At 43.3% G+C, this 27,365-nt stretch overlaps 1 non-coding gene across 1 annotated transcript; it reads left to right on the top strand.

The window, feature by feature from the left end:
• Nucleotides 1–2,315: 2,315 nt before the first annotated feature.
• Trnas-uga lies at nt 2,316–2,390 on the top strand. The gene has a single exon. It is a non-coding gene; the product is annotated as a tRNA-Ser (tRNA).
• Nucleotides 2,391–27,365: the final 24,975 nt, after the last annotated feature.

Here is a 27,365-nt window from a genome sequence, read left to right as displayed (position 1 = left end):
TGGCGTTGGTTTTTAATTTCGGAAAGTACGTCATGTCTGGTCTCAGGAGGAGCGATGGCGATATATATTCCGTCGAGGATCTGGTGAGAAAGGCGATTTGTTGCCTGATACAATTCCAGATTTTCACATTGCCGCCACAGGGGAATCTGTGGATGAGTGTATCCACCAGATCGCATTTTCCACAAAGGTGTGTCTGGGTTAAACCGATCCCATATAGTCTCTCGTTGGTGCTGATGACATTGTTAACTGCTTTGTACCATGCGAAAATGGCGTCTGTAGATAGCTCGGCATAGTTGATGTTCCGCCATACAGCTTTCCAGTCACACATAGGGAACTTCCTTTCAATTTTGTTTCTGCTCTCATTTAACTTCCTTTCAAGTATGATGTCGCGCGCTGTGATACATGTGTTGCTTCTGATTTCGTCACTAAGATAACTTGCTTCGAGGAAAAAGTTCCTCACATACTGCAGACGGGCATTAATCCTTCGCACATCAATCGGTGATTGCAGGATATGAGGTGTCACAGCGTCAAAGAGCTTTGCGGTTATACACTGTGGAAAGTCCGTTTGAGGAACAGAGCAGACGCTTTATTTCGAATATCCACCAAACCGAGGCCCCCGTTTCTGACATCCAGTATAACGGTAGTCTCACCAACCCTGAATATGTCTCCTCCCCAGAAATAATGGGTAACAGTGGACATGATCCCTTTCGCTACTAGTCTGGGGATTGGAAATACCTGCGCAGTGAAATACGCCTCAGACAAAATGCAGTAGTTGATGAATCTGACTTTTTGCACCTGGTCCATAGTTCGATGGATGTTCTCCTAGTTTTCATCCAGTTAAAAGCAGCCATCCTCATCGGACATGCCATTAAGGTTAGTCCCAAAGTTTTACGTTTGTTGTCTTGTTTTGTCCATGACAGTCGGAGGTGATCAAGGCTCTGCAGATTCAATATTTTGCTTTTGTTTTCATTTGTTGTCGCTCCCGACGCTAGACAGTACTTTTGGATTTATCTTTCCAGTGTAACTGTCTCCTCCTTATTCCTTATTACAACACCCACGTCATCAGCATAAGCTCGTATGACAGTTTTCTCACCACTCAATGATATGCCTGTTAATCATGCGTGGACAGTGCGGAAAGAGGGCTCTAAAGAAACGGAAAATAAAAACATTGATAAGGGACTGCCCTGTGGAACCCCACGCCTTGTTTGTATGGGTTTAGATGTTTGGTCTTTGATTGCTGTTTTCTCATTTATACCTGTTGCAATATTTCTTAGCATGTTGAAAATCTGAGGGTGGAAAGCCACTCTTGACAGCGTCGCAAAGAGGTATCTATGACTAATGCTGTCAAAAGCTTTGTGGAAATCTATAAAGTTTAAAGCACATTATATACTTGTCACTGAGGTAATTGCAATGACTTCTCTGTATGCAGATAGACTTTCGAATATCGTTCTGGTTGGAGAACAAGGTTGATGATGACTCAGTATTTTGTTGGAAAAGGCAGAGAGTCTTTTGTTGATAATACGTGGAATTATTTTGTAATCAGAATTTAGTAACGAAAGAGGCCGAAAATTGTTTAACTTGGTTTTGCCTTTACTATTAAGAATCAGTACTATTTTACTTTCCTTAAACTCTGCAGGGACCGCTCTTCCGTTCAGGACCTCATTCCCCAATTATAGACCAGTAGCGGGCATAAAACTCCACAGGGAGGCCATCAAGTCCCGGAGGTTTTTTCAGAGGTGAGTTATGCACTGCCGCATGCACTTCATCTTTGGTAATAGGTGACAGGATGTCAGCGTTTTCTGTTCCCGACAATTGTGGACCTAAAATACTGAGAAAATCCTCGAGAGCTGCATCGTCCACTGTGGTGGGGGCATATAAGTTGTCATAGTACTTGTGGACTTCGGCCAGTATTTCTTTCTGTCATGTGAGCCTTGTACCAGTATGCGTCTGGAGTTCATCAATAAAAAACGAAGGTAGGAGACGAGATACTGGCCGAAGTAAAGCTGTGAGGACGGGGCTTTAGTCGTGCTTGGGTAGTTCAGGTGGTAAAGCACTTGCCCGTGAAAGGCAAAGGTTTCGAGTTCGAGTCTCGGCCCGGCCCGGCCAGGAAGTTTCATATAAGCGCACACTCCGCAGCAGAGTGAAAATATCTTTCTGGAAACATCCCCCAGGCTGTGGCTAAGCTATGTCTCCGCAATATCCTTTCTTTCAGGAGTGCTAGTTCTGCAAGGTTCACAGGAGAGCTTCTGTAAAGTTTGGATGGTAGGAGACGAGATATTGCCAGAAGTACAGCTGTGAGGACGGGGCGTGAGTCGTGCTTGGGTAGCTCAGTTGGTAGAGCACTTGCCCTTGAAAGGCAAAGGTCCCGAGTTCGAGTCTCGGCCCGGCACACAGTTTTAATCTGCCAGGAAGTTTTATATCAGCGCACACTCCGCTGCAGAGTGAAAATCTCATTCTACATCAATAAAAGTTTGACTTCTGTTTTTAGCGTGCCGCACCAAGTGATACAGAGAAGCTGTTTCATCTGCTACTACTGATGTGACTTTCGATTTAATCTTTAGTCCCTCCATCTGTTGCCGTTTAATGCTTAATAACTTAGCTTTTATTTTTTTGATATCATTCAGACGAATTACGTCATCATGTGCATGTTGATATAAGTCTCTTAAAACTTTATAATAAAACTCCATTGTATTCCTCAACTTCCTGAGTCTCGCTACACTATACTGCATGACAACATTCCGCAGCCTTAGTTTAGCCCTCCTAGTCCACCAATTAATGACTGTTGGGTGCTTGTCTGCTGTGCGGAGGCACATAGTCCACGCTAATCTTATTTCCTGTTCCAGTTCTTCGTCAGTTAAAACAGAGATATTCAAATTCCATTGACCTCTGAATCGACGGGTTGGCTGTACACTTCAATTGAAGCAAGTTAAAAGTGTACTGTAATCGCTAAAACACACGGGAACAGTTTCAACGTTTAATAAAAAATTTTGCAAATTTGCTGACACGTAAATTGTATCTAGTCTGTTGTGGGAGTGGCTGACGTCGGGTGCTGAAGTTCCCACACATCCTTAAGTTGTAGATCACTTACTAACTCTTTTAACTGTGGCGAGTAGTTCAAATTGGGTTGTTGATCTTTCTGGTTTAAAACACAGTTAAAATCTCCGCCTAGTATAAGAGAACACGGATTTTTCCTCAATAAATAAATAAGTACATCTTGAAAAAACTTCGCACGATCCAATTTTTGGGAATTTCCTGATGGGGCGTAACGGTTAAACTCGGTCACATCGAAAATTTTTATGCCTACGGCTCTTCCTGATTCTAGTCGTTCGATTTCAGTCACCGGAATGCCTTCCCTTATAAGAATGTCTGTACCGATATTGGCTTCCGTAGAAACATTAACAATTTCAAAAAAGCGTGGGATCCGAAATTCCGTTATCGCAACTTCTTGTAGCAACGCGATGTCTGTCCCAGACTCGTACAAGAATGCTTTTAGTGCTGCCAATTTCAAGGGTGACTGTATTTTATTAATGTTAATGGTAGTAATGCTATAAGCTTGCATCACAGACATACCAAAAGAAGCTATTTGGGATGAGGATCGGTATGATTATAGCAGCAACGTGCTTCTCTCCAAGTCACGATCTTTACAAGCTGTTTGCCCATTACATGTACTAACTTCCTAGAAAATTTTTTACTACTTTTAAACGAAGTGTTTGAAAAGAAAATTTACCCTGAAATCTTGACAATGATTTGCTGTAAGTCACTGTGGTCTTTCTCTTTCTCCTCGTCAGGGTTGGCCCTGATGAGTTCATATTTAATATTCTTTTTCTTGGTGTCTTTCTTCGCCGGTGTGGCTTTCGCTTGAAGACGCGTGACAGCAAGACCGGGTTTCGGTCGCAGCCTCCGACGGTGGGCGTCTGACGCAACGGCGGTGGCTTGCTAGTGGTCAATATTTGGCTCCGGCGTGTTGTCTGTTGTGTTGTATTGTCGACGAGGCATTGATGCTTGTTTATTTTCGCAGCGTTGCGCTTCGGAGTCAGCAGGTTGTTTATTTGGTAGTTCCTAGTACTGTTCGCACTGTATGGGCTGTGCACTTGATGCGGTTATCGCAGCTGTGACCTCAGGTTGAGGGTCACATTTCTGTGAAAGGTCACTACCAGCTGCGTCACTATCTGTTCGTGGCAGTATAATTCCTTGAGCGGAAGTGGGACCACATCGACCTGCATTTCATCTCCTTTTTCTACTTCCAACAGATCTTCAGGACTTGGCTTCGGCTTCCTGGCAAAGGGTGTTCCACATTAACAGTCCTCATCAACATTTTTTCAGTGGTCTCTAGAGGACGCTTTTTAGTGGGAAACTCGCTGTCACGGGACGGAATTTCAGCAGATAATGCAGGTTTCAAAGACGGAAATTCAGTAACATTAAGTGCAACATTTTCAGAGGTAGTAACAGGATCCACGACAGCCGCCGGCTATGTTGTGTTACTGGCTGGCAACAAATCGTTGAGTGTTAATTTCCGGCGTTGCGTAAGGTTATTTCTTAGTACATAAACACGGCGAGGGCAGTCCTGACGAAGGTGACCAGACTCGTTACATACATCACATGCGCCTTGTGCCCGTCAACAGATATGTGGGAGGGAGTGTTTGCCTTCACTTCCATCTCCAAAGAGCGAATGCCGTTAAAGCACTGCAGCTTGAAATGCGAAGCCCACCTTTCGTTTACTATTTGCCTGACAACCCCATACTTTGAAAGGATATCTTGAATTTTCGAGTTGTCTACATCTACATCTACATTTATACCCCGCAAGCCACCCAACGGTGTGTGGCGGAAGGCACTTTACGTGCTACTGTCATTACCTCCCTTTTCTGTTCCAGTCGCGTATGGTTCGCGGGAAGAACGACTGACTGAAAGCCTCCGTACGCGCTCGAATATCTCTAATTTTACATTCGTGATCTCCTCGGGAGGTATAAGTAGGGGGAAGCAATATATTCGATACCTAATCAAGAAATGCACCCTCTCGAAACCTGGCGAACAAGCTACACCGCGATGCAGAGCGCCTCTCTTGCAGAGTCTGCCACTTGAGTTTGCTAAACATCTCCGTAACGCTATCACGGTTACCAAATAACCCTGTGACGAAACGCGCCCCTCTTCTTTGGATCTTCTCTATCTCCTCCGTCAACCCGATCTGGTACGGGTTGCACACTGATGAGCAATACTCAAGTATAGTTCAAAAGAGTGTTTTGTAAGCCACCTCCTTTGTTGATGGACTACATTTTCTAAGGACTCACCCAATGAATCTCAACCTGGCATCCGCCTTACCAACAATTAATTTTATATGATCATTCCACTTCAAATTGTTCCGCACGCACATTCCCAGATATTTTACAGAAGTAACTGCTACCAGTGTTTGTTCCGCTATCATATAATCATACAATAAAGGATCCTTCTTTCTATGTATTCGCAATACATTACATTTGTCTATGTTAAGGGTCAGTTGCCACTCCCTGCACCAAGTGCCTATCCGCTGCAGATCTTCCTGCATTTCGCTACAATTTTCTAATGCTGCAACTTCTCTGTATACTACAGAATCATCCGCGAAAAGCAGCATGGAACCTCCGACACTAACTACTAGGTCATTTATATATATTGTGAAAAGCAATGGTCTCATAACACTCCCCTGTGGCACGCCAGAGGTTACTTTAACGTCTGTAGACGTCTCCGCATTGATAACAACATGCTGTGTTCTGTTTGCTAAAAACTCTTCAACCCAGCCACACAGCTGGTCTGATATTCGTTAGGCTCTTACTTTGTTTATCAGGCGACAGAGCGGAACTGTATCGAACGCCTTCCGGAAGTCAAGGAAAATAGCATCTACCTGGGAGCCTGTATCTAATATTTTCTGGGTCTCATGAACAAATAAAGCGAGTTGGGTCTCACACGATCGCTGTTTGCGGAATCCATGTTGATTCCTACAGAGTAGATTCTGGGTTTCCAAAAACGACATGATACGCGAGCAAAAAACATGTTCTAAAATTCGACAACAGATCGACGTCCGAGATATAGTTCTATAGTTTTGCGCATCTGCTCGACGACCCTTCATGAAGACTGGGACAACCAGTTCTCTTTTCCAATCATTTGGAACCGTCCGTTGCTCTAGAGACTTGCGGTACACGGCAGTTAGAAGGGGGGCCAAGTTCTTACGCGTACTCTGTGTAGAATCGAATTGGTATCCCGTCAGCTCCAGTGGACTTTCCTCTGTTGAGTGATGTCAGTTACTTTTCTATTCCTTGGACACTTATTTCGATGTCAGCCATTTTTTCGTTTGTGCGACGATTTAGAGAAGGAACTGCAGTGCGGTCTTCCTCTGTGAAACAGCTTTGGAAAAAGGTGTTTAGTATTTCAACTTTGCGCGTGTTATCCTCTGCTTCAATGCCATCATCATCCCGGAGTGTCTGGATATGCTGTTTCGAGCCACTTACTGATTTAACGTAAGACCAGAACATCCTAGGATTTTCTGTCAAGTCGGTACATAGAATTTTACTTTCGAATTCACTGAACGCTTCACGCATAGCCTTCCTTACGCTAACTTTGACATCGTTTAGCTTCTGTTTGTCTGAGAGGTTTTGGCTGCGTTTACACTTGGAGTGAAGCTCTCTTTGCTTTCGCAGTAGATTCCTAACTTTGTTGTTGAACCACGATGGGTTTTTCCCGTCCCTCACAGTTTTACTCGGCACGTACCTGTGTAAAACGCATTTTACGATTGCCTTGAACTTTTTCCATAAACACTCAACATTGTCAGTGTCGGAACAGAAATTTTCGTTTTGATGTGTTACGCAGTCTGAAATCTGCCTTCTATTAGTCTTGCTAAACAGATAAACCTTCCTCGCTTTTTTTATATTCCTATTAACTTCCAAATTAAGGGATGCTGCAACGGCCTTGTGATCACTGATTCCCTGTTCTGCACTTACAGAGTCGAAATGTTCGGGTCTGTTTGTTATCAGTAGATCCAAGATGTTATCTCCACGAGTCGGTTCTCTGTTTAATTGCTCGAGGTAATTTTCGGATAGTGCACTCAGTATAATGTCACTCGATGCTCTGTCCCTAGCGCCCGTCCTAAACATTTGAGTGTCCCAGTCTATATCTGGTAAATTGAAATCTCCACGTAAGACTATAACATGCTGAGAAAATTTATGTGAAATGCATTCCAAATTTTCTCTCAGTTGCTCTGCCACTAATGCTGCTGAGTCGGGAGGTCGGTAAAAGGAGCCAACTATTAACCTAGCTCGGTTGTTGAGTGTAACCTCCACCCATAATAATTCACAGGAACTATCCACTACAAGATAAACTACTACTAACAGCGACAAACACGCCACCACCGGTTGCATGCAATCTATCCTTTCTAAACATGGTCTGTGCCTTTGTAAAAATTTGGGTAGAATTTAATTCTGGCTTCAGCCAGCTTTCTGCACCGATAACGATTTCAGCTTCGGTGCTTTCTATCAGCGCTTGAAGTTCCGGTACTTTACCAATGGAGCTTCGACAGTTTACAACTACAATACCCATTGCTGCTTGGCCCCCGCATGTCCTGAATTTGCCCCGCACCCTTTGAGGCTGCTGTCCTTTCTGTACTTGCCCGAGGCCATCTAACCCAAAAAACCGCCCAGTCCACGCCACACAACCCCTGTTACCCGTGTAGCCGCTTGCTGCGTGTAGTGGACTCCTGATCTATCCAGCGGAACCCGAAACCCCACCGCCCTATGGCGCAAGTCGAGGAATCTGCAGCCCACGCGGTCGCAGAACCGTCTCAGCCTCTGATTCAGACCCTCCACTCGGCTCTGTACCAAAGGTCCACAGTCAGTCCTGTCGACGATGCTACAGATGGTGAGCTCTGCTTTCATCCCGCTAGCGAGACTGGCAGTCTTAACCTAATCAGATAGCCGCCGGAAACCAGAGAGGATTTCCTCCGATCCATAGCGACGCACATCATTGGTGCCGATATGAGCGGCCACCTGCAGATGGGTGCACCCTGTACCCTTCATGACATCTGGAAGGACTCTTTCCACATCTGGAATGACTCCCCCCGTATGCACACGGAGGGCACATTCGTTTTCTTCCCCTCTCTTGCTGCCATATCCCTAAGGGGCCTTAATACGCGCCTGACGTTAGAGCTCCCATCTACCAGTAAGCCTACCCTCTGCGACCGCCCGGATCTTGCAGACTGAGGGGCAACCTCTGGAACAGGACAAGCAGCCATATCTGGCCGAAGATCAGTATCAGCCTGAGACAGAGCCTGAAACCGGTTCGTCAGACAAACTGGAGAGGCCTTCCATTCAGCCCTCCAGAATGTCTTTCGCCCCCTGCCACACCACGAGACGATGTCCCACTCTACCACAGGTGAGGGATCAGCCACAATGTGGGCAGTATCCCGGGCAGCCACAGTCGTAGTCCGGTCGGGGGATGCGTGGGACGAGCTGGCCGTCCCCGACAAACCCTCATACGGACCCCCACAGTGATGCCCATTGGCAACAGCCTCAAGCTGTGTGACCGAAGCCAACACTGCCTGAAGCTGGGAGCGAAGGGATGCCAACTCAACCTGCATCCGAACACAGCAGTTGCAGTCCCTATCCACGCTAAAAACTATTGTGCAAAGAACGTCTGAACTAATCTACAGAGAGCACAAATAATTCGACACAAAATTTAAACGGTTATTAAAATACAAGATTGCCTAGTAAATGCAGTACTACTGCTACTTGCGCACTGCTGACACACTGCTCAACGGTGGAAGGAACTGCAAGATTTTACACTATTCAGGTACTAAAACGCGATGCTACAACTATCAAATACTATAATACGCCCGAAATTTATGAATTAAACAATGCAAATACGAAAAACACGCAAAGAAATTTAGGATTAAACTATGTAACAAATAAATGAGCTAAGAGTATACGACTTCCTGCTGCAGCTGCTTATCCAACGGCGGCAGGGAGCACACTGGCTGTGACCAACCGACACTGGCCGTTCAAAACAAAAACAGAAGACAGACGACTACTCGAATTTACACTATTCAGGTACTAAATCGCAATGCTACAACTCTCAAATACTACAATACGCTCGAAATTTGTGAATTAAACAACGCAAATACCAAAAACACGCAAAGAAATTAAGAATGGGAATATTCAAAATCCTAACCTTTCTAATTACAGACTCGGAATTCCTGAGTTTTACAGTACGTTTAGTACCATCACGGTGTATAAATTCCGTTTCATAACCAATTTTTTCCAGAAACCGGTCTACACTCACGGGATCGTTAAACTTTACAAACATGCAGTATTCATCCGAGTCTAGCTGCATGGTATGAACAGATTCAGAATAAAGGCCAATTACCTCGGTAATCCAGTCGTGTATTTCAAGGGCAGAGGGCTGTACTCGACGGGTGTACTTGTCGAAGGTGAAAATCACGGTGTTTTTTCTCACATTGTTTGCCATGGTGTTCTGCAGCGAAGAAATTTCGGACAACGCTGAAATCCCAAAGGCTCTACGTAGAAAGACGACACGAACGAAGACCAAAGACTCAATTAATAACACTTAATTCACGTGCAAAACGCCAATAAACAATCACGAAACACGAAAACACTGGTGTAAACACTGAACGTTCACGGAGCAAACTAGAGCGTGCGACCGTGGCGACAGGTAAAGCCAGACTGTCAGCTACCAAGGGCAGCAACACGAGGACACATAAAGACACGTTCTTATTGACAGCTGATCGTGCTGGAGGGTCTCACAAGCCGTTCCGGTTTCGACTTTCCAAACTAAAAACACACAGTTGGAAGTAACTACAAAATATACACTGAAAATTAAAATAATGCCAAATAAAGATAAAAATAATAAATAGACAAGAACCTTTTAACATGAGTATCATGTATTAAAATCACTTGACTTATATCTTGGTCACTATCTATCAAGTGTCGTTGCTGCACATAAGGTAGAGCAGCCGTGTTGGTAGAGGGCATAAGCGAGGTCTGGGTGTTAAGAGAATTGACTGTATTCATTGCCACAGCTACTAAATACGCCATACTGAACGCACTTTCGAAACTCGATGCAAGGAACACAGAATGAAACAATATTTAACGAGCATATGACACTACAAAATCCTCACTACAGAAAATGATACGAAAGGCGAAAATCTCGAAACACGTGATTGTAGTCGTTAAGATTGTTATTTTGGGGAGGCAGAATTCAAATACTTATACAATAGCTTCATTAGGTTTCTTTGAAGGAGTACACCACCATTTGATGGTATATTTTTCTATATATATTCTGTGTGAAATCTACATTTCGGCTTTCACATCATTACCGAGTACAGTCCTTACAGACCATTAACTTATTTTGCTGTGTACTGTGCATGATGACATTATTTCACGCCATTAACGACAACAACGCATGGAGAGCTGCATCAAAGACCACAACAACAACAACAAAAACAACGACAACAATATTCTTAGACCACTAATACCATTTTTATGTGTACTAGGCAGGATGACCAATAGAAAGTTCACAGGAAATGAAATAATGGTCTAAGAACGTAGTAGTCGATAAGGGTGAGAAAAAATGTCATCCTGCACATTGCACAACAAAATACGTTAATGGTATAAGATCTTGTACTCGATGATGGCCTGAAAGCAGAAATGTAGACCGTATACAGGAAACACATAGAGATAAAGAGTCAGATATAGGTGCATTCTTTCAAAAAATACTGCGTGAGTGTAACTCAGTACCATCGAAAACATTTTAGCTTCATTAGGATTGTCAGTCGTTGACTCTACTTCAGACAAATATCAGGGTACCTGCTTTCACGAAGTCAAAATCGATTTCCTGTCCTGTTCGTGACCATCTGAGTACCTAGTCTGTCACACTCTGCGCATAATGATTCCGCTATCGACAAATCGTCAGCCAATTTCGTCCATCTTCAAACCGTTATTTAAATGATTCGTGCTTCGTGCAATATGATAGGAAGAAAATTGAAACTACCACCACTAATAACGTTATGCTCAGATCTCTGGTGTTGAAACTGGTGTCCTGTTGAAAACAAGTTTATATATGAGGCAAATTTATTGCCGTTACACAATTCTTAACCCACATTGACGCTAATATATTTCAAAGCATAGCTAGAAGATGTTTAACTGAGGAACGTAAAATATATGGTGCTGTCAAAAGCCTGTAGGCATTGATGAGCCAAAACATTCTGACCACCTATTAACGGAGTGGTGGTTCACTTTGGAACGCAACACATCTGTGATTGGGCATGGCATGGATTCGACAAGTCCTTTGTTGAAGTATGTGGCACCAGATGCCTACTCACAGCTGACCCAATTCCCGTTAGTTACGAACCGGTTTTTGTAGGGGCGCCAGACAGCGCTATACATGTGTTCCATTGGGTTAAGTTCAGGCGAAATTTGTGACCAAAACATCAACGTCAGTGTTTTTTCATACCACTCAAACCACCGCAGTACGATTATAACCCTGTGTCACTTACAGTCATACTGTTGTAACATGATCTTGCCGTCGGGGAAGTCATCAAACATGAAGGGGCGTAGATGGTACGCTACCATAGGTCTCGCGGTAGCCCATTTGAATCTCCACCACACAGTATAAAACTGCGTCCACCAGTCTGGACACACGGAGAACTGCAAGTTTCAGACAACAGTTCGCTCCTATAACGCCATAGAAAAACAGGGTCATCATTGAGGTTCGTCCGACGAGACGACACGTTTCCATTGGCGTACAGTCCGACTCTAATGGCGGTGTGCTCACTGTAGTCGTTATTGACGATATGGTTAGGTCGACATAGGCTTACAAAAAAATCGTCCTCTGTGGAGCCCCACGTTCAACACTGATTTCTCGTCAAGCCATTCATTCCAGCCACTAATGAAGAGACTAACGGTGTCCTACCTTTGCACGGTCAAAATACCGCGGCTCTTTAAAAATTCGCTCAGTAGTGTACGCTCAGCAGTGTTCTCCGAAGCAGTTGCTCCACAATGTGCACCGAACAGTGTGCTGCGACATTGTTGTGCCGGCAGCCAGATCAGTCACTGATCGCCATCTATCCCACTATACAGAGTCGACAAACGTTTAGACCTTCATGTTCTACAATGAGGCATGGACGTCCAGCATCATTTCCCCTACTCGTGGTTTCACAGTGGTTTCAAAAACTTTCGGTAGATTCTCACGGCAGCGGCATGCAAAGAGCAAGTTTGTTAGTTGTTTACACGTCCCATTGATCATTTGGACGACTCTTGTATCGAATTGACGTAGATCGAGTCATTTTACAGGATATGTGTATGTGGTGTCACCGCCAGACACCCCTCAAATCACACTTTGTCGGCACTTCTGTCGACACATCATATGGCGACGAGGATGGGATTATGGTGTGGGCTGTGTGGAATGCTGAGTTGACGAAATATATTGTGATATAGTAGTACTTATTTTTTTAATAAATGTGATTGGGAGGTCGTTTTCACACATAAGTGATGACACAGTGTGATTCGAGGGGACCGCAATGCACGCTATAAGCACACGAAGGATGGCGTGAGGTCTGAAACAGGATACGTAATGAATGCTATAAAGAAAAGTACGTAGCTTCTGGAATACTTAACTTTAATCCATCCTTGTTGTATACATCGTTCTTGATGAGACATGCTTCATACGATAACTATCAATTGCTATGTAAGGCTAATGGCGCCTTGCTAGGTCGTAGCCATTGACTTAGCTGAAGGCTATTCTAACTATCTGCTCTGCAAATGAGCGAGGCTCGTCAGTGTGCATCGCTAGCTAAGTCGTACGTACAACTGGGGCGAGTGCTAGTACGTCTCTACACCTGCCGACAGGTGGCGCTCGGTCTGCTATCACTGAAAGTGGCGACACGCGGGTCCGACATGTACTAATGGACCGCGGCCGATTTAAAGCTACCACCTAGCAAGTGTGGTGTCGGGCGGTGACACCACAGTATACATGTATACATTGATGAAAAAGTTAATTTTTAGTCCTACTGATGCAGCTACGCTTTAAAACTAGCTTATTTTTATATTTTTTGATTTACAGTACACCAGTTTTTAAATATAAATTCTTGCATGGAATAGAGGGAGACACCAGAAAAAGAATGATTTTAGGTTATATTTAAGACTTTTTGCAGGCTGGCAGGCATTTTGTGTCATTAGGCAGATGATCAGAAAAAATTTGTTGCTGAATATTGTTCTTCTTTCTGAGTCAGCGACAGCTTCAGTAATGAATAATAAAGATCGTTTCTTCCTATAGTGCTTCAAGTGTAGAAGTCACTATTCTTCTCCTACCATTATGGATTGTTTATGATGAATTTCTTTTTGATAGTCAAGATGAAATGCCTTACTTGTTGAAGAGCTACATATGAGTACATGAAAACCACAGATTTTTTTTCCAGTCAGTACTTCCTTCCAAGCGATGAGTTAAAACAGAAAATTTTTACCATAAGACCTCATTGAGTGGAAATATGTAAAATATTTCAGGAGGATTAATCATTAATCTCCAAGGCTAGCAGTTGAAGAGCAAAGTGGCTGATCTTAATAATTTGAGAAGCTCAATAATATGCATTCTCCAGTTAAAGTTTTCATCAATATGTACATTGAAAAATATGTATATGCTTTGCTATTTACTGTCTCCTGTTCATGCACTAAATCAGTTGTGTGTAGACTGATATAGTGTGTTGTCTCAATGTTTCAATGAGTCCATTTCCAGAAAATCATATATAATTCTTTGAAAAACGCGTTAACAATCCTTGTTATCAAATGTTTTTTATTCCAGTCTTTGATCACAATATGAATTCTTTAGACGATGACCAGTTTCAGTCCGTGATGACCGTCCTCAGATCTTTTTTACACCATGTCCTAAAGTGATAAGGCCATAATGGCATCGTCAAAACATATAAATATAATCAGCACCGCATCGTCATACAGATTAAATAAGGTGTGGAACAGGCCGCATCGTCCACACAGTATGAATAATGACATGGTGTAAGAAAAATCTGAGGATGGTAATTACGGACTGAAACCGGTCATCGTGTAAAGAATTCATATTGTGATTAAAGATTGGAATAAAAAACATTTGACAGTATTGGATTACTGTTTGTATACGCGACCATGTCGCAGTTGATGAAACCTTTGTTGTTACTTTTTCTCTAATGGGCTTTGTTATACCACTAGTATCGTCTGTAAAAGGTATTGATTCTGATTGCTGAATGTTAAGTGTAAAATCACTGACTTAGACAAGGGATGAGAGATAAACCAAACCTGAACCTGTGGTAAGTTCTTTATGATATTTCCCCATTTACTAATTTTTCACCTTTTCAACATTGTTTGCATTATTCAATACAACTTTATGCATTCCGTTCGTTAAGTATGATTCAAACTAGTTGTGCCTATCACAATTAATTCCGTAAAACTTAAGAATTTCTAAGAGTTTAACATTATATAGACAATCAAACGCGTTGGATAGATCACGAGAAGTTCAATCTGGCGATATTTGTATTTACATTTACATTTATATTTGGCAGGCGAATGTATAAATACCATTCTCAGCTGAGCAAACCTGGAATCCATTTTGAGATATGCTAAGTAAATTATTTGTAGTTAAATGTGGAAATGCTCGTAAATGGATTACCTTTTCGATTATTTAGGAAAAAGATATCGGTAAGGAAATTAGACGGCGTTTATTTATGTTCTCATGGTCGGAATTCACAGTCATGTAGAATTATTTTTAAGGTCAACATATTGCCGTTGACTATAAAATTCATGTTATTTCATTACTGGAACTTCGGCCTTTGCGCCATTTCCTAATGATACCACAAAAGATAAAATAATATGAATATGAAACACAGAGTGTACTCCCACATACAGAACAACTCAAACATGTGATGTAGATAGTTGTACATTACAAAAATTGGTAACGGTAATACATCACTTATATTTTGCCTCAGCACGTTCCAGACTTTTATCAGAAGCATCTTAAGCACTTTGGAAGTTATTATTATGTGCTTTTAGGTATCTACATTCCCAATATTACGGCTTGGTATGAGGACTTATCCAGTATTTACGACGTTGCGTCTTGTGCTGTATTATCCAAATTTGTTTTGCTGCTGTGTTAGTTGTATTGTAGGTGCGCATGTGGCGCCTTTTTTTTCAACAGTCGCAGTGTACACACAAACAGCGTAATACGTAAGATTACTGTTTCCCTGTTCTCTGTGAGTATTCAAGCCAGTGTGAGGTGTTTATAAAAGATGACATACGTATTTTTACTCTACTCAGTTAGAAATAAAGTTTCCTACCCTGTCCCCTGGCGCCTTATGAGCATATCATCAACCAGAGAGCTGTATCTTGTCAACTAATGTAAAGAGATATTATTATAAGAAGCTTAAACTGCTATCGTTGAAATGTACTGTCCCTGAATAGTGCACATGCAGTCTTGACTTGTGAATGTATTTTCCCGCTAACGGCCGTAGTTTACACGTAAACAGTGTGCTACAACATCTGTTTGTAACGTTTTACGTAAATGACGTCAACATTCGTAATATTTCTTGTAATTTACATAATTTCATGCCGTACAGACTTTCACATTTAGCTGACTTTACTGTATTTCTACAGTTGAAAGGCATGTATGAAAAGGCGTATTTTCGACGATGACATGTATACATGTCAGAAGACTTTAAATTCTGGCAAGTGCTGAAGCATAATGTAAGAGACATATTATTGTAACAGTTTGGTAATGAACGACCGTCTCCATGCCAATTTTGTGTACCTCTGTATTTATGAACACTCTGTGCTCCTTTTTTATATTATTTTAACTTTTGAAATACCACACGAAAATGAATCAGAGATCGAAGTTGCAATAGTGAAATAAACAGTTTCTTTAGTCAACAGCAAATTTTATGTCCATTAAAAAATTACTGATATCTTTCATGTCATCTTTTTTCTGAAACGGGTAAATAATTATAAATGCCTTGTGCTAGTTAAGCGTTACAACTATCACTGAGGTCATTACTTATTACGCTAAGCAACTCTTCAGAATTATGCTTGAAATTCCAGCTTTGACTTTTTAAGGTTCTTGTAATTCTATTAATTTCATTGAAGGATGCTATGACTACTTGCAGTTGCGTAACGTTTTGTGGAATGGCATTTTTAATTTATTCTTTAGCTTCTTCGGCTGAACCTGTCGACAGCGTTGGGTCTTGATTTAATTATCGATTCATTCTAGAGCGACTCGGAAGAAGACAGGTAAACCTCGAAAACACGTCAATATAAACTAAAACATACCAATGGCCTCGTTTGGTGCGAGGTCCATGGGGCAGGATTCATGCTCAGAACTAAGGAACCCCTGTTGAATAGCGTTATTCGGTTTGGCCACACGACACAACTGACACCAAGAAACCATTTCTCTAACGTCTCGGTCAATGCTTCTTAATCTTCTTCAAGGTCTTATAGGTTCCTAAATGCCCGCCAATCAACGAGTTGTGAAAATAATGGAAAACGGGGCATGCTAGAGTGCCTGGTAGAGAGATCTTAATCTCCTTGGTACGTCCCACCCTTTTACACAAAATGCCTTTCCTGATAATGCATTCACCCAAACGCTCCCCCGCCGAAAGCCGTTTCTTAACGGGTCCCCAAGTAGGATCCTGAACTGCTGGTCGGCGATGTCACTAAACAAATGAGGAATACCGCCTAACACGACACAACTAAGATTGCCTTCCCAAGTCTCCTGGGCGTCAGTAAACATACGGCTGAGGACGTCCGCGAGCACAATCTCAGTGCCTCTTATGTGCTTAACCTCGAACTGAAACGCCGAAATGCATTCAGCCAACCTCGCGATACGGCCAGTTTTACGAGGCCTGTCTAGAAACCAGCTTACGGCTTGATTGTCAGTCTCTAGCTGAAATACTCTATGTTCGAGATAAAATAGGTACTTATCCAGCGCGAACAAGACGGCCAGTGTCTCACATTCGTAAACAGAATATTTCAGCTCAGCTCTGGTTAACCGAAGAGACGCTTATGCTAATGGCTGCCTTCGACCCTCCAACTCCTGGAGGAGGACTGCCGAAATTCCCGCATTTCTGGTTAAAATCAGGCACTCTGAGAACCGGGGGATTGGCTATAGCCGCCTTAATGTGCTCAAACGTAGCCTCTTGAGCAGGTCCCCGCTCAAAACGCACCCCTTTTTCGGCGCAATTCATTTAAAGGAGCCGCCAACTGAGCAAAATTAGGAACAAAACGCCTAAAATAATTCGTCATCCCTATGAACTTGGCAATCCCCCGCTTATCAGTGGGCGGCGAATACTCTCGCGTAATGCTAGGTGACCTAAGAAGGATACCTGCTGCCTGGCTAATGTCACCTTATTGGGTTTAACAGTCAAACTGGCCCCCTGCAACCTACCAAAAACTTGCTGGATATGTTCCAAATGCTTTTGAAACGAACGACTATAAATTACCAAATCGTCCAGGTAATTATAAACACAGACTAATTTCAAGTCTCCAAGAATATTATCCAGCAAACGAGTAAGGACAGCTGCGCCAGTAGCCAAACGAAACGGGACTATCTTAAACTCAAACAATCAGTACAAACTACTGTAACGTGTTTACATTCTTCGGCTAAGGGAATCTGATAATAGGCTTGATTCAGATCGAGCACAGTAAACCAATTAGCCCCGGCAAAGCAATAAAAAGTGTTTTGGAGATCGGGTAAAGGAACCGATTCAAGGAAAACCTTCTTATTTAGGCGACGGTAGTCAAGAACAGGCCGAAAGTCCCGGCCCTGACCCTTAGGGATAAGGAATGTAGGGGAGGCGTGAGCGGATGTGGAAGGCCTAATAACTCCCTGCTCAAGCATTTAGGAGATCTTTCCCCTTAGAATCTTCATCTTAGGGGAGAGACGCTATGGGACTGCCTGACAGGAATTTGGTCAGACAGGCGAATATGGTAGTCAAGAACATTAGTAACCCAAAGTCTGCGACAGAGAAGCTCTGGGAACCTCTCCAACAAACCCCTAGTTCAGAGGCCTGCTGTGAACAAAGATGGGTGAGATCAAATCGAGTGGCGCCAGTCAACACGAGAACAAGACAAACGATGGCAACCATGCTAAGTAAACGATACCGTCTGGCCTCCAACAGAGGGCGTAAACCTACAAACAGAACCAACGCGAGCCGGAGCACGGCTCACAGAGATTGAAATACATTCAGCAAGTAATTGAGGTAGTAGGCTGCAAGTATTACTGTGAGACGAAGGGGCTGGCAGATTAGAGAAATTGGTGGCGGGCCACGTGAAATCAGTGAGAAGACTGATGACACAAAAATAAAATCACACACACATGCACACTAACCTCCTCTGGTGGCGAGCGTTGGCGCTGGGTGGAGTATGAACTATATGTGCAAACGCACAAACCTCGCTGTTTGTGTCTTAGCATGTATAATTCATGCTCCGCTGGTCTGATGACGAAAATAACCAACTGAAACTGGTTAGCTGTTTAATAAATAATTTAGGTAAACCTGTGAAATCTATTTTTGCTGCTACATTTAGATAGCGATTGTTGAAAGCACTCACACCCTATGAATTGCGAGTCACCACATTGTCATATACACTCCTGGAAATGGAAAAAAGAACACATTGACACCGGTGTGTCAGACCCACCATACTTGCTCCGGACACTGCGAGAGGGCTGTACAAGCAATGATCACACGCACGGCACAGCGGACACACCAGGAACCGCGGTGTTGGCCGTCGAATGGCGCTAGCTGCGCAGCATTTGTGCACCGCCGCCGTCAGTGTCAGCCAGTTTGCCGTGGCATACGGAGCTCCATCGCAGTCTTTAACACTGGTAGCATGCCGCGACAGCGTGGACGTGAACCGTATGTGCAGTTGACGGACTTTGAGCGAGGGCGTATAGTGGGCATGCGGGAGGCCGGGTGGACGTACCGCCGAATTGCTCAACACGTGGGGCGTGAGGTCTCCACAGTACATCGATGTTGTCGCCAGTGGTCGGCGGAAGGTGCACGTGCCCGTCGACCTGGGACCGGACCGCAGCGACGCACGGATGCACGCCAAGACCGTAGGATCCTACGCAGTGCCGTAGGGGACCGCACCGCCACTTCCCAGCAAATTAGGGACACTGTTGCTCCTGGGGTATCGGCGAGGACCATTCGCAACCGTCTCCATGAAGCTGGGCTACGGTCCCGCACACCGTTAGGCCGTCTTCCGCTCACGCACCAACATCGTGCAGCCCGCCTCCAGTGGTGTCGCGACAGGCGTGAATGGAGGGACGAATGGAGACGTGTCGTCTTCAGCGATGAGAGTCGCTTCTGCCTTGGTCGTATGCGTGTTTGGCGCCGTGCAGGTGAGCGCCACAATCAGGACTGCATACGACCGAGGCACACAGGGCCAACACCCGGCATCATGGTGTGGGGAGCGATCTCCTACACTGGCCGTACACCACTGGTGATCGTCGAGGGGACACTGAATAGTGCACGGTACATCCAAACCGTCATCGAACCCTTCGTTCTACCATTCCTAGACCGGCAAGGGAACTTGCTGTTCCAACAGGACAATGCACGTCCGCATGTATCCCGTGCCACCCAACGTGCTCTAGAAGGTGTAAGTCAACTACCCTGGCCAGCAAGATCTCCGGATCTGTCCCCCGTTGAGCATGTTTGGGACTGGATGAAGCGTCGTCTCACGCGGTCTGCACGTCCAGCACGAACGCTGGCCCAACTGAGGCGCCAGGTGGAAATGGCATGGCAAGCCGTTCCACAGGACTACATCCAGCATCTCTACGATCGTCTCCATGGGAGAATAGCAGCCTGCATTGCTGCGAAAGGTGGATATACACTGTACTAGTGCCGACATTGTGCATGCTCTGTTGCCTGTGCCTATGTGCTTGTGGTTCTGTCAGTGTGATCATGTGATGTATCTGACCCCAGGAATGTGTCAATAAAGTTTCCCCTTCCTGGGACAATGAATTCACGGTGTCCTTATTTCAATTTCCAGGAGTGTAGTTTGATTGGGTGTTATGCCTCCCATTTGATAATAACGCATGTAGTTATAAACTTATTATTTGGTTTGTTTATTTCTGTCAGTACTTCTGGACATTATAATGAGTTTTCTGATAACGCTACAGTTTTTTTACAGTATGAATGTAACATTGGACCTTGATGTAATCTGGCATTTGAATAAATTTACTTCTTCCTCCTACATAAGTCTTTATGAATAATTCCCCTTCGTTATCCACGGTTTACTTGTTTCTTATTTAATTTTTCAATTAACTTTTTAGGAAAGCTGCTTTCAAGTATTGACACAAAATCACTGCGGAATAAACTGAATTGGATATCAGCATTTCTTTCTGTATATACCAAACCCATACCATATATTTTAACTTACTCTTAAAATATTGTATTCTGTTCTGATTAATGAGCCTCACTGCTTCCAATGAATCTTTCTTAAAGCTGTAAAGTTTATACTTTTAAGTGCGCATCATGATCAGGTAGTCCATTAAAAATTTCTTATTCATTAATTGTATCACACTGAGCACTCTCTATAAATATGTTACCAATCAGTGCCGACCTACCTCTCTGCACACTAGATATAAAACAAGCTACTAAAATTAAACTGAAACACCCAAATAATGATTTTAGTTCATTTTTCTTGTCTGTATGTTTCAAGAAATCTACATTGAAATCTTGACAAATTAGCGACAGTTTCTTTAACGGATCAATACTGCGTTTAAATTTTTATATATGGCAGAAAGTCTGCTAGAGGGGATCTGTTGAGTGCTACATTTACCAAAGAAGTATTCTGCACAAGCAGCTCATAAATACATTCCTCTAATTTCTGTTCTACACAGAAACTGTTTGTATCAATATTTCTGACGTTGTATCCAACACTTGCAATGTTGTAACTTCCCCATCTTTCCATGCTTATACGAAAATGATGCTCGTCTATAATCGCTGACATTTAACTTTTCCATCCCTGTGGTTAAACGGGGTTCAAAAACGCACAGAACATCTATCCCCAGACATAGAGGGGGACCTTTTATTTTTTTCTTCAACCTCCTATAGTTGCGAGTAAAGTTTGCTTTTCTGGGAACTATTACTCATAATATTGTCTGTCCTTTTTTCTTTCAACACTGTCTTTGTATAATCTGAGCCTAAACTAAAATTGTCTCTCTCTGTCTCCAGTATTTATGGGTATTTCGTCTTGTGTGCCTGTGGGAACCCTTACACTTTCTGCAAGACGCTCAGCTCATCTATTGTTCCCTCTTCTATTCAGGTGGAGAGCATGATTTGTGTGTCCCCATCTGCCATTTACAGCAACTGTACTGAACAATTATAAGGTTTTGTAACAGTTCAAATGGTTCAAATGGCTCTGAGTACTATGCGACTTAACTTCTGAGGTCATCAGTGGCCTAGAACGTAGAACTAATTAAACCTAACTAACCTAAGGACATCACACACATCCATGCCCGAGGCAGGATTCGAACCGGCGACCGTAGCGGTCGCTCGGTTCCAGACTGTAGCGCCTAGAACCGCACAGCTACTCCGGCCGGATTTTGTAACAGTCAAAATCGAGATAGTCAGCTATTTGTTTACTTACTGACAAATGAGCTAACCCACAAAATATTCACAAACCCAACACGAGTGCATTATTATGTTGCAAGTCACCTTTATTATTATAAAATATGTGGCCAGATAGCCCGATGTGCTGTTTCCTGCCTCTCCTATTAGGAGTACCCGGTCCTCTGGATCGAAATCCCCGCACGACGCTCCTATGTTGTTTGTTACCTCACTAACCTTTCTACCAGGTCTCACGGTGTTTGTGATCTGTTAGTCTGCACCTAGCTTTTCCTTTAATAATTTTCCTACACCCAACGCGTGACGGCTACCGAGAAGCAGGACACTTTTCTCTATATTTTCCTTTCCAAATAACATCTCTCTGAAGTCGTTATCATGAGTTTGTTACAGTCTACTTTGCCCAAAAGCTGGTTGCGGCTCTTTTGTTGTTTCGGGTAACAAGGCCAACGGATTGCTCACCAGGATAGGAAATGTGATTTCTGAGGTTCTCTCCTCCCGAAAAGGCCATGAAGGCCCAACGGCACCGACTGACCGCCGTGTCATCCTCAGCCCAGAGGCGTCACTGGATGCGAATATGGAGGGGCATGTGGTCACCACACCGCCCTCCCAGCCGTATGTCATTTTCCGAGACCGGAGCCGCTACTTCTCAATCAAGAACGCCTCAGTTTGCCTCACAAGGGCTGAGTGCATCCTGCTTGCCAACAGCGCTCGGCAGACCGGATGGTCTCCCATCTAAGTGCTAGCCCAGCCCGACAGCCCTTAACTTCGGAGAACTGACGGGAACCGGTGTTACCACTGCAGCAAGGCCGTCAGCCTCAGGTTCTCTCATTTTGCTTATTACTTGTCACCTTCCCCAACTCCCATTAAAACTTTCTCACTTCAACCTATTTAAGTCAAATGGGCCATTATGCCTGGAAGACGCAAATCTTTCTTCCCTGCACTTCAACAAGGTGTGCTAGCCTCCTCCATGAAAAACACGACCACACCATAACACCACCGCCTCCGAATTTTACTTTTGGCACTACACACGCTGGCAGATGACGTTGACAGGCCATTCGGCATACCCACACCCTACCATCGGATCGCCACATTGTGTACCGTGATTTGTCAGTCCAAACAACGTTTTTACACTGTTCAATCGTCCAATATTTACGCCCCTTACACGAAGCGAGGCGTCGTTTGGCATTTACCGGCGTGATGTGTGGCTTATGAGCAGCCGCTCGAGTAAGAAATCCACGTTTTCTCACCTCCCGCCTAACTGTCATAGTACTTGCAGTCTATCCTGATGCAGTTTGGAATTCCTGTGTGATGGTCTGGATAGATGTCTGCCTATTACACATTACGACCTTCTTCAACTCTCGGCGGTCTCTGTCAGTCAACAGACGAGGTCGGCCTGTACGCTTTTGTGCTGTACGTGTCCCTTCACGTTTCCACTTCACTATTACATCGGAAATAGTGGACCTAGGGATGTTTAGGGGTGTTGTTATCTCACGTACAGTCTGATGTCACAAGTGACACCCAATCACCTGACCACGTTCGAAGTCGTGAGTTCCGCGGAACCCCTATTCTGCTCTCTCACGATTTCTAATGACTACTGAGGGCGTTGATATGGAGTACCTGGCAGTAGGTGGCAGCAAACTGCACCTAATACGAAAAAAGTATGTTTTTGTAGTGTACCTCGTTTATGCGATGCTACCGCCATCTGTACATGTGCATATCGCTATTCCCTGACTTTTGTCACCTCAGTGGGAAGCACGATAATTTTATATTGTCTTAAACCGACACTATCAGGAATTTGTGAGGAGCAATGTAATGTATCCAAGCAACACGTAACAACCAATCGGCTGTCCGAAGTTAACACTAGAATGTAAACACCCCGCATATACAGAGTTGGTGACGTATTAAATCACGGAATACCCGAAACGAATGAACAGTAAGTAATCAGAATATTTTTAGTTCAATATTAAATCGACGCCTTCTGGAAATTGTGAAAGTACTACAATGTATCGAAAACAACACATACCGCAGGTGCTGCTGTCAGTAAATCGGCTTCGCCGTTCTCGTGATGCTTGTTCTTACATTCCGGTCGTGACAATCTGCCCTGTATCAGAGTCGCTTGTTTCAGTAAATTTTCCCATTTGCAGCTAGTATCGCCGTTATAATTAGCACACACTCCTCTCTGCGCCGCGTATTTACTTTTCTTACGACGTCACGTGCCCGCAACGTCATCATGCGGCACGGTCCCAAACTGGGTTGTGGTCCTAATTGAGACGCCCTGCTAAATCCGCAGGACAGGACAGGTAGTTTAAACTGTGGAAGGTGGCCAAAACAAGCGGCTGTCAGTTACACTCGAACATAGAACTTTAATTATTTGACCAAACATTAAAAGAGCCAAGAAAATTAAAAAAAAGGGCCGCAACATTAATTTTTGGAACTTAATTACCGGATAAATGCGCCATACAATCTCGTGCCTTATGGGCAAGACCACTTTAATTAAAAATCGGCTAAAAGCCAATAAATTAAGAGTCAAACCAAATTCAGAAATTTGAAAGACAGAAGGCCTTATCTTAAATAAATTTTCTCAATGAGGTTGAAAGCCCAAACAATCTGACGCCTTAAGAGCAAAACAACTTTTATTTAAAAACCTGCTGAAGGCCTATCACTGAAGACTCAAACCAAAGGAAATTTTTAAAAGGGCAAAGGCCTTACCTTAAAACAGTTTTTTGAATTAGGCTGAAGGCCCAAACAATCTTACGCCTTAAGGGCAAAACAATCTTAATTTAAAAATCGGCTAGAAGCCTTACAAATACAAACAATAAGAAAAGGCAGTAAACCCAACGGTGCTCAGAAGTTTCCAAGGGTCGGCCTGGAAATCATACAGTAACGCTCGCTTCTCTGAGACTGGCAATCGGCCCAACCATTCTTGATTCCGACAGACAGTCAACGGACCAAACGACAAGATAAATTCCGCTCCACCCGACCAGCACACAACAGACCGTTCGATGGAACAACGTGGAAGGTATTGGCGCCCACAACCAATTAAACATTGAGCTGTCGAACTACACACCGTGCTGGACAGCGACAGTACGATGAGGAAAAGACACTGCCTGAATTTACGTCAACGGCCAGGGCAGGTAACCGGGACGTTAACGGCCACAAGGCAGCGGATTCCACTAGTGCACTTCAATTCAAATCACCAAGTACAGTTAAACTCCACCGGAGGATGGCTAAAATTTGCCAACTTGAAAACACACATTGTTGCTCGCCAGATTGTCCCAGCAGCGGACAACGAAATCCAAACGACACAATGTGAACAGTCGTAACTTGCTGGTAGATTAAGTCAAAACTCAACTTTCGTGTCTAAAATCGGTGAGCTACGGACCTCGTAACAATGGGAACAGCACCACACACTACGACTGCTCGTGGTTACCGCCAGCGGCCTCGGCCAAGCTACGCGCCGCGGAGATTTCCCGGCTACTCTCCAGCCGACCAACTCATCGCACACCGCACAGCCGGAACTATGAGAGCCAGGCCAAAGATAGTACAAGGTGTGAATATCGATACACACCGCTGCTGCCACTCTCAGAGAGAGAGGATAGCAGCATAATCGCTATAACCGCGCGAGACGAAACACAGAATAGCAACCAAGGTTTAATCCAATGCATAACATGACCCATCCACGGCTCACTAACGTTTTGGCACGTCAATGTAAATATTACTTTCAATATGGAAAATAGCTGTATAGAACATTACTTAGGAAAGTGTCGGAAATGAAACTAGAATACGGTACTCCTCCAAGAGGAGCGGTAGGATCATCACTCTTATCGATATTCATAGAACCTGGCATATAAAAGCTTTAGTTCCTTAAGGCCAATCGCAAAAGACGCAGTTGTGCATAACCAGGTACGAAGAGCGGAGGGACTTACAGGCATATAGCCCTGGTTTAATATAAGGAGTTTAGTCTTGTAATAAATAAATTTAGATATTGCTATTCTGGCCTTCAGTCCGAACACCGGTTTGATGGAGGTCTCCAGGCTAGTCTATAATGGCCAAATCTTCTCATCTTTGTATATCTGCTGCAAAATATAGCCAACTGAACTTGCTTACTGTATTCAATCCTGTATAAACTTCCTTACTCTTAAATTCTCTTACTCTATATCAGTTATTGTCTCTTAATGTTTTCCTTTTTAACTGTCTAACTTTTGTCGTGTTTTATTTCATTGTTATTTATTACTGTAACGCCACTTACTCCTTATAAGCCCATTACAGACTTTACTGACTCTATCCCCTTTATTTACGTCGTACAATTATCGTTGAAGAATATGTGTACGCCTACAGTAGCAACATCTGGCGAACTTGCAACACAAACATTTTGCGGGTAATGTACGGCAGTTTGTTTTGAATAGTAGCGCTGCTGAAAAGTATGACTCTTGCATATACTATTATTTATATATGTCTGACGACACTGGCGCTCATTTTGTGTTTAACATTTGATGATGTAACTATGGCTCCAGTAAATTAGGACATGTTTTTATAAAACAGATGTGCCTCATCATATTTAAAGCGCACAAATGCATATGTATGCCAGTAATACTTTTCATCATGGTCTATTTCAATAAACTTGTTGTAGCTGAAAATTCACAGTCATAAAAATTTTTTGAGGGACATTATCTTAATTACACTACTGCAATTTTGGCCTTAGGTCATTAACATGTGATATTATGGCTTTAAGCAATGTCAACGTAATGTAAGCTGAAATACTTGTATGTCGTTGTCAATACTGTTAAATACACTCATGACGTTGTTACACAGTGCGATGTTTGAATACGTGTGCTCGCTCTGTATAACAACGTCGCGAGTGTATTTAACAGTGTTGACAACGACGTACAAATGTGTGAGCTTACATTACGATGACATGGCTTAAAGCCATAATACCACTTGATAATGGCCGAAATTGCAATAGTGTAATAAAAAGTTGTAACAGCCACTGGTGTAAAGATGATGTCCTTAAAAAACGGTCTATTTCATTGTTTTAAGCTATAGACAGGCTGCAGGTTGTATATGCGTCTTTCCCATATTTTGCTGCAGACCTGAAGAGGTCATTACAATCCGAAACCGGTAGTCTGAGGACATAGAAATCTGTGACCATAGATGTGAAGTAAAGGAAATTTTTTCTGTTTTCGCGTCACTGTTCAATTCGCGACCATGTAGCAGCTTGTGGTCAACCCTGTGTGTCGTCCTACAATTTTTACTCCAACACTTGCAGCCACGGCCAAACTGACAACTCCTTAACGTGTCAGAATGGTTCATATCAATAGTGCCCCGCTTTTACTAATTCTCCCCCTAATTCGAATCAGAACATCCTTACTTGTTATTCGATCTGCCCATCTAATTTTCAGCATTCTTCTATATTCTTTAAACTAACTTCTATATTGTTTAAACAAACTGCTACTCTATTCGTGACTAAACTGCTTATCGTCAACGTTTCACTTTCGTGCTGGGCTAATTCCTTAGAAATACCTTGAGAAAAGACATCCTATCACTTAAAGTTGAAAATAATGTTAAGAAATTTCTCTTTTACAGAATCGCTTTTCTTGCTAACGCCAATTTCTAGTTTATATCCTCCCTGCTTCGGCTGGTCGTCATCCGCTATTTTGCTGGACAGTGTCATCTTAACAAAGTCGTCTCATTTAATTTAGCTACATTTCATTAACCTTGTTCTATTTTCGTTGAT

This window comes from Schistocerca piceifrons, chromosome 2, assembly GCF_021461385.2.
Source record: "Schistocerca piceifrons isolate TAMUIC-IGC-003096 chromosome 2, iqSchPice1.1, whole genome shotgun sequence".
In the NCBI taxonomy this organism is placed as follows: domain Eukaryota; kingdom Metazoa; phylum Arthropoda; class Insecta; order Orthoptera; family Acrididae; genus Schistocerca; species Schistocerca piceifrons.
The sequence above is the reverse complement of the archived record's forward strand: the minus strand, read 5'-3'. Positions and strand labels throughout refer to the sequence as shown.